The sequence below is a fragment of the Mirounga leonina genome, unplaced genomic scaffold, assembly GCF_011800145.1.
Source record: "Mirounga leonina isolate KUSES-001 unplaced genomic scaffold, KU_Mleo_1.0 Mir_507, whole genome shotgun sequence".
Taxonomy (NCBI): domain Eukaryota; kingdom Metazoa; phylum Chordata; class Mammalia; order Carnivora; family Phocidae; genus Mirounga; species Mirounga leonina.
Genome location: NW_023270789.1, coordinates 4,952,980 through 4,971,714, shown reverse-complemented (window position 1 = coordinate 4,971,714; position 18,735 = coordinate 4,952,980). Strand labels below are relative to the sequence as shown.

Genomic DNA, 18,735 nt, shown 5'->3' with positions numbered 1-18,735 from the left:
AAAACAATATGCTCAAATATTTTTATGGTGGTAAACTGGTGCAACCTTTCTGAAATGCAGTTTAGCAACATGTATCAAAATGTGGAGTTGTTTTCCTTAATAATTCCAATGCAGGGGCGCCTGGGTGGCTCAGTCGGTTAAGCGACTGCCTTCGGCTCAGGTCATGATCCTGGAGTCCCTGGATCGAGTCCCATATCGGGCTCCTTGCTCAGCAGGGGGTCTGCTTCTCCCTCTGACCCTCCCCCCTCTCATGTGCTCTCTCTCATTCTCTCTCTCACAAATAAATAAATAAAATCTTTAAAAAAAAAAAAAAATAATTCCAATGCAGGAAACCTATCCTGGAGCAATCTGAAATGTGAACACTTTATGCATAAATGTATTCTCAGAAATGTTTTAACAAGTGCCTGGAAACAATCTAGTCCAAAGCTGGTTCCAGAAGTCACAGTAATTTATATAAATGCTATGCAGTCACTGGAAAGGATGTATGAATATGCTTATACTATAATATGAAATGACAAGAGAGACACCTACACAGTATGATTTCAAATGTATTTAAAAAATCTGTTCCCAATAAATAAAATAAAATCTTTAAAAAAAAAAAAAAGGGCACCTGGGTGGCTCAGTTGGTTAAGCGACTGCCTTCAGCTCAGGTCATGATCCCGGAGTCCTGGGATCCAGTCCCTCAGCAGGGAGTCTGCTTCTCCCTCTCACCCTACTCCCTGTTGTGCTCTCTCTCTCTCTGTTTCAAATAAATAAAATAACATCTTTAAAAAATAAAAAGAAAGACCAGAGGGGCGCCTGAAGGCCCAGTCGTTAAGTGTCTGCCTTCAGCTCAGGTCATGATCCCAGGGTCCTGGGATCGAGCCCCACATCTGGCTCCCTGCTCCGCAGAAGCCTGCTTCTCCCTCTCCCCCGCTTGTGTTCCCTCTCTCGCTGTGTCAAATAAATAAAATCTTAAAAAAAGACCAGAAAAATCTAATTTAATGCTCACAGATTTCTCAAGAAAACACGTAGAAAGTATCTCAAAATGGTAAATGGGGATAGAATCCAGTACTTACTCCATGGCTAGCATTCTTTTTAAGACTTACTTGAGACAGTGAGAGCAAGCACAAGAGTGGGGGCGGGGGGGAGGTAAGGACAAGCAGACTCCACGCACAGCGCAAAGCCCAATGCAGGGCTGGATCCCAGGACCCTGAGATCATGACCTGAGTCGAAATCAAGAGTTGGCCCCTTAACTGACTGAGCCTCCCAGCCACCCCTCCATGGTTCACATTCGTAACCACTGCCTTATACATTAAAGAACTTTAATACCTATAATACATCAACACTGTTCTAGGCTTTGCTCACAAAGAGAACAGACAAAAATCCCCAACCTCACGAAGTTTAAACTTTCTACTCTTTTCAACGTGTTTATTTTTAAAATTGGAAAGTCAAGTCATTAACAATGTTAACTCACCCCTTTAAAAAAAGTTAGAATCAGAGGTCAAATTTAAACTTAATTCCTAATCCAAGAAATCAACTAAAGTTCCCTGAAGAACACAGAACTAGGATCCAAAGACTGGCTTTTAGTCCTGCTTCTCATACATGAACGTCTCTAGGATTGTTTCCTCAAATGTAAAGTGGGGGCCTAAGGGGTTTCCAAATTCCCCTGCAGGGAGGAATCAAAATTCTGTGCTTTGTAATTTCTTTTTGCAACATGAGTTGTTTCTTCCACCTTTTTCCTAACCTAGTCTGCTTGGCTGCTACTGACAAGGAATTAGTCTAGAAAAGGTAGCCTATTTCATTTGAAGGCAGTTTTAGAAAGTGACTTTGTATTATCTAAACATACCTTCCCTTAACTTCCATTGATCCTTTCAGTTTTCTGAATGCAACTGTTTTTCTCAATAACTGAAGTTCTGGAGATGTTCCAAATAATTACTCATTAAAGTGCAATTTACTACTACTCTTACTGTATCCTGACAAACATTAAGAAAGCACGGAGTGATTGTTTGATTTTACAGACCTAAGTTTCAGTAACTTTGTATAGTAAAACATCTCCACATCATTTTTTTTTAAGATTTTATTTATTTATTTGATAGAGAGAGACACAGTGAGAGAGGGAACACAAGCAAGGGGAGTGGGAGAGAGAGAAGCAGGCCTCCCGTAGAGCAGGGAGCCAGATGCGGGGCTCGATCCCAGGACTCTGGGATCATGACCTGAGTCGAAGGCAGACGCTTAATGACTGAGCCACTCAGGCGCCCCTCCACATCATTTCTTAACAAATTAATTAGTAAAATCAGGTTTTCTCCTTTTAGTGCTTCTGTAACTCATCTTGTTCCTGAAGAAAAAGCTAATCGAATGCTACAATTCCTTTGTTGGCTAACCTGGAGTTCCAATTCCAACTTAGAGATAATTTTAAATTAGGCTTTGTAATCGATTTTTTTAAGCATTCTTCTATGCCCTTCCTTAATGCCTACCTCACAGGGATTTGGGGATGGTTAGATGAGCTTCCCACTAAAAAGACTTATAGTAGTGCTTAGCACGTAAGTGCTCACAGAACTATTTATAATCAGGTCCTTTTCAAAAGCAGGGCAAGGAGAGAAATCTGGCAACACACACTTAGAAACCTCTCTGAAAATCAGTCCATTAGTTAATACCTTTTAATGTATTATACTCCAACCTACATTTCTCCAGAGTGACCATATCAGAGTATCATGAGATACTCTGTCAAATGTCCTTATTGAAAAGTCTTTTTTTTTCAAATTCGTTTGCTCTTGGATTTTGCTAGGGATAGAGAGCAAGCTCTGAAGTTCCCACACCTGACTTTGAAAATCAGTCAAGACCTGTATAGTTCCTGGTCATAGGTCTCCACTAACTACTACCACATTCCTAGAAAGTTAACAAGAGTTATATTCTCATTCAATCTGGGGCTTTAGTTTTCTTTTAATGTTCCCACCTTTCCTTTCCTTTTGTCACCTTTAGACTGCCTTGAGCAAACAAATCCATTTCACATGCCAAACTTCTTAGAAGCTTTATTCTTCCTTGATATTTTTTCAGACCAATGTCTCCCATATTTATTCCTTCCTCTTTTTTTTTTTGAAAGATTTTATTTATTTGGCAGAAAGACACAGCCATAGAAGAAACACAAGCAGGGGGAGTGGGAGAGGGAGAAGCAGGCTTCCCGCTGAGCAGGGAGCCTGATGCTGGGCTCAATCCCAGGACCCCGGGATCATGGCCCGAGCCAAAGGCAGATGCTTAACAACTCAGTCACCCAGGGGCCCCATATTTATTCCTTCTTAATTATGTAATACCTTTACCACTGTTACAAAAGTCCCTTTTAAAATCTGGGGTTCTATTGTATTATCAGATGTATTTCCTTTGCTGTACCCCTTTTAAGTGGAATACTTTACAACTACATAATCAGAACATGTTTTACTGTATCTCCTACCCCAATTGTTATTTATCTTTTGTAAATTTTGAGCTATGAGTGCATATATTTATATATTAAAAATGGTCACGCTGGGGTGCCTGGCTGGCTCAGCGGATGGAGCATGCAACTCTTGATCTCCGGGTCGTGAGTCTGAGCCCCACGTTGGGGGTAGAGTTTACTTAAAAAAAAAAAAAAAAAATTTTTTTAGGGGTGCCTGGGTGGCTCAGTCTGGCTAAGCGTTTGTCTTTGGCTCAGGTCATGATCCCAGAGTCCTCGGATCCAGCCCCACGTCAGGCTCCCTGCTCAGCTGGGAGTCCAGCTTCTCCCTCTCCCCCCTCAGCTCGTTCTCTCGCTCTCAAATAAAATCTTTAAAAAATAAAACTTAGGGCGCCTGGGTGGCTCAGTCGGTTAAGCGACTGCCTTCGGCTCAGGTCATGATCCTGGAGTCCTGTGTCAGGCTCCCTGCTCAGCAGGGAGTCTGCTTCTCCCTCTGACCCTCCCCCCTCTCATGCTCTCTCAAATAAATAAAATCTTTAAAAAAATAAAAATAAAATTTATAAAAATGTTCATGTAGTAAACTAATATTCAGAATACAAAGAATTAGGCTAAAAAAAGCACTTCTACTTTAAATCCATTTCTACAATTCAGTAAAATGAAATTGAAGCTTTAGTTCTAGTCTTTTACCCGTTTCAACAGTCAAGATAAAACTGTACAGTTTCAATCTGCATTATCTTATCTAACCCAGCACAATTTATAACAGCCTAAAATTATTTTTTAAAATCAGATGAGGAGGTATGAAGAAACAAACAGAAAAAGCAAATAGTACAACAGCATTAAGATTGAGTAACTGTTTATGGAACAAAGATAAATAAACTGGTTATTATTGGTGGTTTTCAGTTAAGGAGTAATTTTGGTTCACAGTAAGGTCATTACCATAGTAGGCTCATCAACCTTTAAATAAATTGCAGACTAAAGGCCCAAGTGCTTCTTGAAATGGTGATGAAGATTTTATAAGACAACAACCTAGGAATGACCTAGTATTTTCATTCCTCATTCTATTTGATTGCTGCAGCATTTTTAATAAGGTTTACCACCAAATCCTCCTTGAAATTATCTTCCTTGGTATTCCTTCCTAGCTACCCATTTCTCTGAACATTCTCTTCTTTGGCACTTCTTCATTTATTACCTATAAAGTGAGGACTCCTTTCTGAATACCAAGCTTTTCTTTTCTTTTTTTTTTTTTTTTTAGAAAACCTAAAGATTAAAAAGGAAAATTGCCTTTCCTAATCCTCCCTCCCCAAAAAACCACTGTTCAACACTCCATGCTAGCATATTTCCTCAATTTTCAAATTACTATCTAATGAATGCAATAGATTTCCACAACATATTTTGCTTTCAGCAAGTCCCCACATAAGCTTCCCTATTCCTATGAACAACAAAGGTTTTGAACTTCTACAACTGGATAGACTAGGTCAATTCCCTCCAGGCTCATCTTCATATTCAATTAATTGGTTATCCTATTTCTTCTACCACTGAAACACCTACTGCCTCTTTCTCTGTCTATTCTGTGGCTTTTATCTTCCTTATATTCTATCCATTGCTCGTAACAGGTCTTCCCATCTTCAGCCTATCCCTTAAAAGTTGCACCATTTGTTTTAAAAGATATGCTTCTGTAAGTGTATCTTTAAAATCTGAAGCAATAAAACTATCTGTTTTGAAATAAAAAACCCATTAAGTCCTTGCTTATAAATATAAACACCTGATGACTTCTCCACATAACAAAGTCAAACACAGTGGGCCTTCAGAACCTGCCTTCAGCAAACTTCCCTTTCTAATTACTCCCTTTACCCACAAAACTGTATTTCCGACTCTAATTACTCTCTCTACCCACAAAACTCTATTTCCTACTCTGTTCATAATGGACTCACTCACCTTATACCATGTGCTTTCAAATTTCCCTGAATCTGCTTATTCCCTGATCTGCTGCTGCTACTAGAAGCCTCTTCTCTCTCAAAGCACTACTCACCTAAAATGTCCCTTCTCTCTAAGCTTTCTTTACCCGTTTACAGAGACCTCTGAACATAGCCTCCAAAGGGCATCCATAACTGAAACCCTAACTTTTAAACAGTATAGATGAGAGTTTTTCTTTCTAAGAGACCAATAAATTAAGAGAGATCCACATGTATTAGCAAATGTAATCCTGTGTGAAAAATCCCATAGTGTGGCCATAAATATTGTCCTTGTTTACTAAGAGACAGTAAATTAATCTAGTTTTGATATTTTCAGACTAGTTGAGAATGTAAATTGTTTTCAGAATATCTTTAAAGAAGAACAGATTAAGAACATTTGATATTTGACCAAGATTATTAGGAAATCCAAAATTATAAACTGATTCTTGCGGACAGAAAACTATAAACCTACCTCGCAGTGATAATCAAATATTGCACTTTCAGTAGTATTTGCTGATTCTTCTTTTTCAGCACACGTTTCAAAGGATGAAAGTTGCTAGTATTAAAAAAAAAGAGCGAGAGAAAATGATCTATCAAGCTAATAAAGAATACAACTGCTGCTGCACCGGGCAATCTCACAGTACAGCACTGAAGAAAACAAAGACTACTAGCAGCGTTGGGAAGTGCTCTTTCAAAGCTGTTGAGTAGGCACAAACTTCTTGTTTCAGATCAAGTGTTGTGTCTTCAACTTAAGTGTACTCTTCTTTGGTCTTGTTGGTTGTTTCGAGGTCTGTTCCTTGCCTGATCTGAACTGGAAGCAGCAGTTTCAGGTGGTAAAGTCTGTTCTGTTACACTTCATACTAAGGATAAAAAACGAAGACATTAAGTATAATTTACATAAAAGAACCAGGACAGAGGGTGGGTAGAGGGACAGGCTCATTTCATAAACTTAGAATCCCTGGTCAAACAAGTAATGCAGGGAACTTGGAAGCACACTCATGTGATGTTATTTGAGGAATCTCTCAAGTGCTAATGGATACCACCTCCTTTGAGGTCACGCTCAAAATGGGAATTTCACATTCCTTGGTGACACCCCCACACCGTAAGTTCTAAGTTACAGAACATAATATTCAATTTAATACTAGTGTTTTATAAGCATCTAGCACTGTGGTAGGTATTGTGGAAAATATAAAAGAAGTTCCCACCATCAAGTAATTTGCGTATAACAAGTTATATGTGGAGAAAAACCAGAATATAGAACAAAATGCCAAAAATAATTTGCTCAACTAATCTGAGTACTGATTTTCTTAACAATTCTTTATTTTATTTTATTTATTTATTTGAGAGAGAGAGAATGAGAGACAGAGAGCACGAGAGGGAGGAGGGTCAGAGGGAGAAGCAGACCCCCCGCCGAGCAGGGAGCCCGATGCGGGACTCGATCCCGGGACTCCAGGATCATGACCTGAGCCGAAGGCAGTCGCCCAACCAACTGAGCCACCCAGGCGCCCTGAGTACTGATTTTCATATACTCTATATTAGAACTACTCTTATTGTTTATTCACCATTATATATACATTGAAGCAACATGGTGAGCACAGTCAGAGAAGGCTTTTAATCAGAGGTGGAGACTTAATTTGGAGAAATAGGCAAAATTTTGAGAGAAATAAAACAGCCAAGTATTCTAGGCACATCACACAAGCCAAGCCAGGGTTTGCCACTAAATTCTAAGTTCCTTGAAAGCAGGGACCATGTATATGATCTTCTATGCCTGACATCAAGGGAGGTTTATTATATGAAGGACTGTGGCAACAAGTGTGACTTGTTTCAGAAGAATCAATAGGCTAGTCTGGCCAGAGCAGAGTGAAATAGGATATGTGGTATGACAGGTATAGTGGAGCCAGATTATGAAGTATTTCAACTTGATATAACGGGAAATAGAGAGCCTTAGTTCTTGATGAAAGGGTATTAAGTGTTGAAATCCTATGGGAGATGACTGAGTGAAGAAAACAGAAATCTCATTTGAGCTGTTGCCAGAAATAGATGAGAAATGTCTATAAAAAAGAAACAAGATGAGAAAAGATGGAAAGTGAAATATATTTTTAAGGCAAACCACAGAACTGTGCTTTATATTGGCCATAAAAATGATTCTTTTACACTGACTGAAATATTAAACTATATGAGGAGAAGAAAAAGGCGGACTTGGTTTTAGAAATGGTCAAAATTGAATAGTGTGTTTATTTTAAAAACATCAGAAATAAGAATGACTATATGGTGAGAGGCCAGAGCTTGTGAATTAAGTTTATAGATTAGGAGAGCTCAAGTTCATTCACTGACACTCCCTAGTAAAATGCCATGAACAAGTCACTTCATCTCTCTAAATTTGTTTCACATATGCAAAATGAAAACTTATCAACAGCTGATCTGTGGCTGTTTTGTGTGTGTGGGGGGGGGGGGGGCTATACCTAACATTCCCTGACTTTATATTATTACTTCAAATATCAAATATTACATTTGTCCCATCTTTCAGATTTTATTTGGATCATTCTATTTCCCCAGACTAGATACTTCTTAGAGCAATGGTTGCAAATCACTTGGGAAGTTTTAATAAATACTTATGCCCAGTCCCCGCTCAAAGAATTTAACTGGCCTGAAGCAGGGCCACTTCTGTTATGATCTTTGACTCTTTCCACTCCACCTCCACACCCTACGTTGCAAGTCTTATCAATATTTCCTTAAAGAGATCTTTTGTCCTAAATGACACCGTATCTTAAGTCCAGATATCTAACACATCTGCTAACTTCCAGTGTCAACCCTTTTCATTTTCTGTCACATAACACCGCCAGACTGATCAATCTATAATTCCAATTTCATCTCATTTCATTGTCCAAAACTTCAGTGATTTTTCCAGCATTCTAGATGGGAAGTTCTTAATCCTGGCTGCACATCCAACCCAACTACCTGGGTAACTTAACACACACACACACACACACACACACAAACACACCCACCCACCCACAAAAAAAATCAAAGCCTGGATCCTACCTTGAGATTCTAATTTAATTTCACTAGGGTTAGGTCCCAGGAGTTGGTACATTTTATCCTGCCCCCGCCAGCCCCGGCCCCTATGTTTCTGACTTGCAGCCAGGATTTAAGAACCACGATTTAAGATGTTCTCTATTCTACCTTTCCATCTTTACCTTTTGACGGCTCCCCAGTTCTTCTCCTAGATAGGTTTATTTTCCTGCCTAATCCTTATAACCCCTGGCAGATGCCTGAATTCTAGTCTTCTTTGTGCACATATGGGTCTTCTCACAAAGATAATTTTGCCATCTTCAAAGTGACAAAGAAGTCTTTCTTGACCATTCCAGTACAGACTTACTACCTTAATTTCCACTGTGAGGCAGTAACTCCCACTGTCTGCATCATTCTCTCTGATACCAAATCATTTCTGCCCTTTTTTTACTTCATGTTTTTATGTATCTTGTTCTTCCATTTTTGTTGTTGTTGTTGTTGTTTAAAGATTTTATTTATTTATTCGACAGAGAAAGAGCACAAGTAGGCAGAGTGGCAGGCAGAGGGAGAAGCAGGCTCTCCGCTGAGCAAGGAGCCAGACGTAGGGCTCGATCCCAGGACCCCAGGATCATGACCTGAGCCGAAAGCATCCGCTTAACCGACTGAGCCACCCAGGAGCCCCTGTTCCTCCAATTATGAAACAAACTCAAGTTTATTTATCACAGCCCCCTTCAGCACTAATCCAGCACCGCCAAACTTAATCATAGCAAAACTACAACAGCAAAGAAGCAGTTAATCCATAATAGGAAAACGACACCAAATTTAAGTGCAGACAGTTCTACTAACTTCTAAAAATTTTGTTTTGGTTAACTGTATAGTCTTATTTATCCCATCAAGAAATAATGTCTTCTTTTAAAAATACAGACTCAATACAGTGGTTTAATCTTACTATCTTACATCTATTTATGAACCCAAAGACCTCAAAATTGCTATCTGATAAAACAGGCAAGAATTTCATCAAACTGCTAAGGACAATACTGTGTATATCATGGGGGGAGGGGAACCTATCTTGAAAAACTTGAATTGCATTAACCTAGTGTAGGATGTTGTATTAAGAACTGTCTATATAGTAACAGAGAAATGAGACCTCCAGAATCTAAAATCTGGAGCATTGCAGAGCCAGTCTTGGGCACTAATGAAGCCTATTAGGATCTATTAAAGCTCAAACAAACCCACCATCTGTGATGAAAAACCCCAAGTGGTGGAATTTCACTTCATTAGTACTTTCACAGCTATGAGATTTCTATGGTTAAACTAAACACTTTTCAGTCAAATTAACACTTAATGAAACTCTTAAAAGTACCCACTGTGCATTTTAATAAAATTGGCTATGCACTCATGCCAAGATTATTAACAATCATGGGTGGTGCTGACAAGTCTTCTGCCTTACCCCTCTGAACACAGCGCATTCCCTCTAGCCCCCAAAGGCTACTTAAGTCACATGAAATACAGAGTAACAACTAAAATACTTAGGCAATTTAAATGTTGATCTGAGAGTCCCTCGATTGCTAACTTATCTACTCAGTTTGGAAACAGTATCATCCCTAGTTAATTATCAACTATTATGTCATTGTTTTAGTTGGAAGTTAAAGCTAATCCCTTAAACTGATAACCCAATTAGTCATTTCCTATTTCACCTGTCTTAAAATTATCATCACCTGTTTTATTTAGTCTCCCCCAGTTCGTTGCTTTACCTCAAAAGGACTACTCGAAACCAGGCACACAGTAGGCACTAAATACGTGTTGAACTATAATTTATGTGGCCAGCAATCCATCTAAAATCTGTCATTTTGACAAATTATTCTCAGAGTTTGTACAGCACTCACTTGGGGGAGAATGTTAATGAAAGGCTAAACCAGTCTATAAGTCTCCCCACCTAACTTACTTTCTTCAGAAAGTACTTTTTTTTTTTTTTTTTTTTTTTGAGAAGAGCAAAGATCCAATTAGGCAGCATGGGACTGAAAAGGTTCTCTATTGTTGCTTTGTATGAATAATATTCTTACCCTAACTTCCTCCTTCATATTTCTTGATTAAAACTCAAGACAAGTTTAAGTATGTCATATTTTGCTATAACCTGTATAACTGAAGCTTAACAGGTTTTAATTCACTTTTACTTTACAACCTATGGAAAATGATAAAGTTCAGATAATTAACCAATTTAAGTCAGCAACATGTTGAGCAGAAATTAAAGAATATCAAATTGCTGCAACTATCTTTTTGTATGTTTAGTAATAGCAATTATGATGGGTTGTTAGTTACCTGAACAGCTATTAAGACATTTAAAGTTACGTATCCATTTATCACTTAACTGTTTTTACAATACACTAATACTTTGAAATAGGACAGATGCCAGGGTAAGAAGCTGAATGTTCCAGACACAAAATCAGAGAATAGTGCAGACCAGTACTGTCCCAACAGAAATATAGTGCAAGCCATATATGTAATTTAAAATTTTCTGGTAATCATACTGAAGTTGAGAGAAACAGGGCGCCTAGGTGGCTCAGTCAGTTAAGCAACTGCCTTCGGCTCCGGTCATGATCTCAGGGTGCTGAGATCAAGCCCCATATTGCATCTCGAATCTCGGGCTCCCTGCTCGGCACAGAGCCTGCTTCTCCCTCCCTCTCCCTGCTGCTCTCCCTGCTTGTGCACGCGTGCTCTCTACCAGATAAAAAAAAGCTGAGAGAAACAGGTGAAACTAATTTTAATTAAATCTATTTAATCAAATATATCCAAAATGTTACTTTCCATACGTCATCAATCTAAAAGTTTTCTTTGAAATCCAATATTTATTTTACAATTATAACACAGTTCAATTCATAATGTACACAGTTTAAATGCACAACAGCCACACATGGCTAGTGGCTACTATATTGGTCACAGAAAGTATAGGCTCAGGAGGGCAAAAGGCACTGGCATGCCCAATAAATAGTAAACAAAAGGTTCCTGGGCGAAGACTCTGAGATAAAAGGAGGCAGTTATCTAGCAAATCTGACCACAGCAGGAGCTTGTACATACTACATTTGAGAAGCAGAAATGCAAATAACTAGCTGGTTATCTACTGGCTATAGTTACAAACCAATGGATAGCCTACATGTTAACTGTGGAGAAACTGCTGATCAGTTTATTTTCAACTACACAGTTTTACCTCAGCATTAAAGGGCATATTAAATATAAAAACACCCCCAAAATAAAATTACCAGTCAATACTTCTGAACAGAATACTGCCTAGATCATATTGCAGTTTAATAACCCTAACGAAAAATGTAGCACAATTCCTTAGGCTTGGCAGTATGAACTGAAAAAAAGTTTTGCATTTTTTTTTAAAAGATTTTATTTATTTATTTGAGAGAGAATGAGATAGAGAGAGAGAGAGCATGAGAGGGGGGAGGGTCAGAGGGAGAAGCAGACTCCCTGCCGAGCAAGGAGCCCGATGCGGGACTCGATCCTGGGACTCCAGGATCATGACCTGAGCCGAAGGCAGTCGCTTAACCAACTGAGCCACCCAGGCGCCCAGTTTTGCATTGTTTTTAACCAGGTACTCATACATGGAAGTGGAAAACATCCAACATCTAGACAAAGGAATGTTTTAAATCCTGACTTGGCAAAAAGAATTTAACATCAAGAAATGATGGAATTCAAGAAAACAAGTCACTTCTACTAAAGCAGTTTCACCCTTGGAGACATTCTAGCCACGAAGTCTTAGAAAAAAAAAAAAATTTTTTTTTGTGGCTATAATTCTCTATTATGAAAAATCCTACAAGTTTTACAGCTCTCCGTAAGACAGTATGAGTCAAAGATCTCAAAGTAGGTTCCCTTTTGGTTTTGGAAAGACAAAGCTAAGAAGGTATCAATTCTGTGTTTATTTAACGAAATCAAGATTTTTATTTTATTTCATAATACAGTCCTAAAGTTCAGCACCTTAAAAAAATCTGTCCAAACAGCATCTGTTTCAACTACCTTGTCAAAAGTATGGCCCTCACAACGTGAATGAATTTAATAACTCTGAACCATACACTTAAAAAAGATTAAAATGATAAATTCTATGTTATGTATATTTTATTTTAAAATAATTTTTTTAAAATGTTGAATGGCCCTGCACAGTATATCTTTAGATGGATGGAGGGGAAAACAGAAGTGGGATAAAGCAGGACTAAATGTCAGCTTTCATGATCTCATTTTTGATTTGTAGAAATTTACTAGAACTTTCAACCACACTCTAAAGGTCATATTTGGTAAGTCAGAACTTAATTACAAAAAAAGAAAACCTATCTTCTGCGCCTCACATACTTTTTCAACTCAGCTGCTATAAATACTCATCTCAACGGTAAACATCCAGAGCAGCTGCAAAATCACTCAAACTACTACCATCTCTTTTACTTCAGGCCTAAGGCTAAAAGGAAACAAAAAGAAACAAAGTTGAATATTTATCTAGATATTATGACTCAGGTATATGTCCATTCAGGCATATAAACCCTCTCCTTACCCACACCAAGAATAACTATTATTCATTAGTACCCCCAAAGCACCAAGGTATTGCAGTACCCTTCAATGTAGTATTAAGAATGCTTATCTTCTAGAAACTCAAAATGAAAATTACTCAGCATTTTGATAACAGAATAACTTACGAGCTGTAACTTGGTACCTGAATTTTACAGACCAGTGGCTCTGGCCAAGAGCTGCCAGTTCATATATCTTCCTCATCAAAAGCAAAGTCTATCCAAGGAAATTTAACCACCACAGTGCCTTTGGGAGTCCTCCCTCCCTCTCCAAGCCTGTCTCCACAAAGTCTTTAAAGAGGACCACATTCTTTCACTCATTTTAGGTGCAAAACAATTACTTCCTCCTACAATGTTCAGACTTTTGTGTCTGCAGATTGATGGCTGTTTTTAGGGAGCGTTCCCTGCCTCACTTTTGAGTGAAGGAAGAAAGCAGCCACCTGGGTGTTTCTAAAGGAAAATCTTAAAGCAAAAGAACCGTGGCACTAAAATTTCATATTGACGAAATATCGGATGGTTAAAACCCTCAAATGTCTCCGACCAGGGCTCTACTAACTCTACACAGAATGACGAAGCCAAGTCGTTCATTGCTCAACGTAGACCAGGCTTTTGCACCGTAAGAGCCAGAGATGGCGGTAAGGACGGCTCCACTGAGCTCTAATAGAGCACGCCCTAACCCCAGGATAGAGAAGAGACACGTGCCGAAGATTAGGGGCTGGTTTCCTTTCTCAAGAAGCCGAAGGGAAAGCAAGAAGGGAAGGTTGGGTGCGGGGATTCAAGACAGACAGCTCCAGGTGAGTGGAAATAAAGATAACACTTCAGCTGAGCTACTGTGCCAGACGTGGTCGGAGAAAGGCGGTGTCTCCAAGCATTTAGATGGAGCAGGGTCTCAGTCCATACACAAAGGAGGCGCCACTACCGCACTGCGCTCTGGTACTCGTAATCAGACCCCTAAGCAAGTGACGGACAGTAAACTACAGGGTCCAGAGTGAGAGTAGGCCCCTCTCCCTCTGCCTCCGGCTCCTCCAACTTCACACAAAGGACCGCGCCACCACCCCCTCGCCCCGCCCGCCGGGACTTGTAGTTCCCGTCCCCCCCGCCAAGCCGCAGAGAAGGAAGTGGCTAGACTACAATTCCCAGCAGCCTCCGCGCCCGAGCCCCGCACCCCTGCCTCCATCTTGGCTGCGGTCGGAGCCTCCATTTTCGCTCCCTCCCCCCACTGTAGTCACCACCACCACCACCACGCACGGCTGCCTGGCCTCGACTCTTCGTTTTGGCTCTGCGGCCTGACATGAGGCTTAGATAGTTAAACGGGGACCAGGTGGAAAAGCCCGGGGTAGAGACTCAGGATGAGATCTTCCCTGCCCGGAGCTCTAGGAGTGCCCACCTTGACTCAGAAGTCTCTCCCGTTAGTCTTTGTCTTCTCATCTGCCCCTAGCCTGGCTTCTTGCTACCCACAATTGGACCCCGAGGTCGTACTCACCCCAACAGCTCAGCGCCCCCTCTCCAGCGCCGCCATAAGCAGCACGGCCCGGTACGTAGGAATAAATCTCGCTTCTCTCGCGAGAGTTGCGGGCTCCGAGCGCGTGCACGGGAAGCGGGGGGGGGGGCGGGGGGCGTGTACTCCTAATACGCCTGCGCATGAGGGCTGAGTGACGCCAACTAGCGCGCTGCTCTTAGCCACAACCAAGATGGTTGCCCACGTTAACCTACATTCCCTCCCCCGTGAGCTGCGGGAAGCAATCTCGGTGTTTACTGACTCCGCTGGGACGCATGGGGTGGGGTTACTTTCGGCGTCTCTGATCTTTGCAAACCTGAATATGCCTTAAGCAGCGAGACCATGGTAAACTTTGAGGGCGAACAATTTAGAGGGCATTTCCAGGAATGTCATATAAAGGATTTCGCTTTTTCTCAGCGATAATACAGAAACCTCAAACCCCAGTTTCTCCTCATAGTGCAAGTCTTTTTTTCCCTCTTGTTTGCTATAATATATTGGAATTTTCATTAGTATAGAGTAGGTTTTTAGTAAGGTAATTTGGAAGTTTTACGTGGTACCTTTGTCTCCCAGAAACTATACTGCTTGCAACAGACGGACAAGAGTGAGCAAGGCAGCATAATCATTAAAAAACAACAACAACAACAACAACAAAACCCCCTCCTTCATCTGACCTTTGCAGTCACCACAAGATAATCATGGTCTATCCGGTAATCAAAGAGGCTGAATCAGTAACCAAAAGGTTGAAATCAAGGCAAAGGGATGATTAATCCAACGGGGTAAGAGGAAGGAGGAAAATAGTTAATTGTGGCCACAGAAAAGTTCAATGAATTTTCCCTTGTCAAACAATAGAGCAGTACCCTCTGGTGAGAGGAATGCGTTTCCCAGATTCTGCGGCTCTCCCTTTTGACAGTATTAGATAAACAATGACCAGTCACGCTCCTGAGAACTCTGCTACTTTATTTTCACTTTCAATACATATTTATCCTACATCTCTTATGTGTCATCGTTGGAGTGTATACAGTTCTCAAGACAAATGGATATGGTTCTGTCCTCAAGAAACTTTCAGTCTAGCATCATTCAGTAATCACAAAAACAAATTTAAACGTTCACAGTGAAATAAGTGCAATGAAGGAAAGATGCAGTGTTAAGAGAGTAAGCAGCCTCCAATTCTGAACAATTTTTTTTCTTGAATTCTAAGAGGCAGTATCTTACTTATGATTTTTAAAAAGATTTTCCTCTTACCTCTGTTGCAATTGGTCCAATTCCATTCCACCTCCAAGCTGCCTCTTTGTTCTCTTTGATGCCTTCCCACACTTTTCCTAGGCACAAGATATTTGCTTCGCATTTGCTTTCAATGCTTTCATAGCTCACTGTAATGTAATTATTAGTTTATACTAGCTAGTGATACTTCAGTACAGAGCCTATGACATTCATCTTTGCATCCGATACTTTAGTACAGAGCCTATGACATTCATCTTTGCATCCTTGGTCCTGACAGTGCGTGGTATAGACAATTCTCAAAATCTTGTTGAATGAATAGCACTGAACAACAGTGTAAGAAGTTGTTAGAAATTGGAATGTTCTGTTGGGGCAGTACAAATCATTTAGTATATCAAACCAGCTGTTTTGTTTCCTTTGTCCATTTCTTAAATTGAAATCTCTTCTTAGCAATAGATCTAGTCTGGATAATCCAATCTAATGTTACAGAGAAACTGCCTTGGGCTCTTGCACTAGAAACAAGGTCACGTGAAGATGGGCTAAAAGTAGAATTAGGTCTAAGCGCACATTCTCAAATATCATAGTAATGGGAAATGTAAAAAATAATAGTCTCATTAAATTCTACAATCCCGATTAATAAGGAAAAATAAGTCTTGATTTCTACCATTACACATAGTTTCTAAATACCTTCTTAAATCATATAACCATTTCATCCTCATCATTCTGATGGTCTCAATTGCCTTTAAATACCTCCTCAATCCATAGTTAGTATCAGTTTACATTTACCAGAAAATGCAAATATGCATGCATCCAGAAGCATACTTTTTAGCTTCCAGTGCATTCAAGAAAGCAAAAGATGGAGTCATTTGATTTAAATCACTAGTTTAAGTGATTTATTCTTTATACAAGTACTACCCATAATTAGAGGTTGGCTTCATTTTTAGAAGATCACTACATTTGCAGCAATAATTTTTTTTCAGATTAATTTTGAAGTCAAATTAAAAAGCTCAAAAATATAGTTCTGTTCATTTTTTTAAACAGAAATAAGTTAAAGCAGAAATTTGTGAAGTCACTTGGGAAACCTTTTCCTATACAACAGGGGTAGTCATGGATTTTGAGGAGGTATTTAGTCTATTAAGGAATAACGTGAAACAAAAAAAATGCATACATTATTTTTTGGTATTTATCATATTGGTTTTTCTTCTCTGAGAAACTTAGACAATGAAATTGATTATGATTATGGTTTTTTTCTCTCTCTACAAATATCAATAAGCACATGTCTCTAGAGTATATTTGACAATCAAAAGTGACCATCCTTTACGTATTTGTAAGGTTTTCTTGAGCAGTGATGGCAGCTGTATAGGATGAGTTTTTTTTTTAAAGATTTTATTTATTTATTTGACAGAGAGAGACACAGTGAGAGAGAGATCACAAGCAGGGGGAGTGGGAGAGGGAGAAGCAGGCTTTCCCCTGAGCAGGGAGCCCGATGCGGGGCTCGATCCCAGGACCCTGGGACCACGATCCGAGCCGAAGGCAGACACTTAATGACTGAGCCACCCAGGCGCCCCAGGATTTTTTTTTTTTTAATGTTTTATTTATTTATTTGACAGAGAGACAGCGAGAGAGGGAACACAAACAGGGGGAGTGGGAGAGGGAGAAGCAGGGTTCCTGCCTACCAGGGAGCCAGATGTGGGGCTCTATCCCAGGACCCTGGGATCATGACCTGAGCCGAAGGCAGACGCTTAACGACTGAGCCACCCAGGCGCTCCTAGGATGAGATTTTTGTAAGTTCTCTATAAAATGAGAAAAATTAGGTCAATGTGGAGATTTTTAAAAAATAAGGCTAAATTTATTCAAGATTTTAAGGACTGTTTTTATTCTGACATTATGTCCTTCCTATTTAGGGAAGATAAAGGGAACTTCTTTTTATAAAATTTAGGTAATAATGGATAGTAAAGGGATCAATATTCAAGATTTTAGAACAGGAAAACACCACTTAGAGCAGAAACTTTCATAAAGAATAATCATTTCTTCTTATTAAGAAATAATTAAGATTTAGTCTTAGAATCCTGCATTCTAAAACTTTGTATTCATTAACAAGCCCCCAACAGTTCAAATGCATTATGTAAATAAGAATAAGAAGCAATATGTAATAAAATGTTAGAATCTAAATAAGAATAATGCAAAAACTATATGCTTTCCTTTAAAGTGTCAACATTGCACTTAAGGCAAGAATTATGTGGACATGCTAAGCCGCTGCACTATAAAGGTAGTCACGATAACACTTTAGCTTTGAGAATCAGTTAACCAAAGGGAAAGGTGGAACAAAAGAATATTGTTAATTAAACTTAAATTAGATCCTAATGAAAACCAATTGCACTTAAAATCCAAACTCTTTTACCATGGCCTACAAGGCCCTAAATGACCTAGTTCCCACTAAATCTCTAACCCCTAGTTCACCATGATTCAATTCCATTGCTATTTTGGTTCTTCCAACATTGTAGATTTGTTTCTACTCAGAACTCTTGCATTTACTGTTGCCTCCATCTGGAATTCTCTTTCCCCAAATCATCACTTATTTTTTTTTTAAGATTTATTTTATTCATTTGAGAGAGCATGCACACGTGCGCACTCGTGGTTGGAGGGCAGAGGAAGGGGGAGAGAATCCTGAAGCAGACTCCTCACTGGCCATGGAGGCCAACATGGAGCCCAGTTCCAGGACCCTGAGATCATGACCTGAGCAGAAACCAAGAGCCTGACGCTCAACCGACTGAACCAACCAGATGCCCGCCACCACTACCAATCATCACTTTTTGGCACTTTCTCATCATTCAGTTTTTAGCTCAAATGTTACTGCCTCACAAAGATCTTCTCTAAAGTAAAAGTACCCACTGTTGCTGTCACTCTCTATAACATTATCTTGTTTTATTGTCTTTATAACATGTATTGCTATCCAAAATTAACACATTTATGAATTTGTTTATTCCTCTTCTTCCTAAACAATAGCCCAGGCTTCAGTTCTCTGGTTCATCATTGCATCCCCTAAACCTAGGACAGGGACTAATATAACAGTAAGTACTTAATAAATATTCA

The 18,735-nt window shown here is 39.5% G+C and overlaps 1 protein-coding gene across 4 annotated transcripts in view; it reads right to left on the bottom strand.

Moving 5' to 3' along the window:
• The window catches only part of CSDE1 (cold shock domain containing E1), a 40,197-nt gene extending 25,688 nt beyond the window's left edge, over positions 1 to 14,509 (bottom strand). For all 4 annotated transcript variants that reach the window (XM_034990230.1, XM_034990231.1, XM_034990233.1 and 1 more), the window contains exons 1-2: positions 14,410 to 14,509; positions 5,831 to 6,218 (exon numbers count right to left, since the gene is read on the bottom strand). The gene's annotated coding sequence lies outside the window, so the exon portion shown is untranslated. The remainder of the gene's footprint in view (positions 1 to 5,830; positions 6,219 to 14,409) is intronic.
• Positions 14,510 to 18,735: the final 4,226 nt, after the last annotated feature.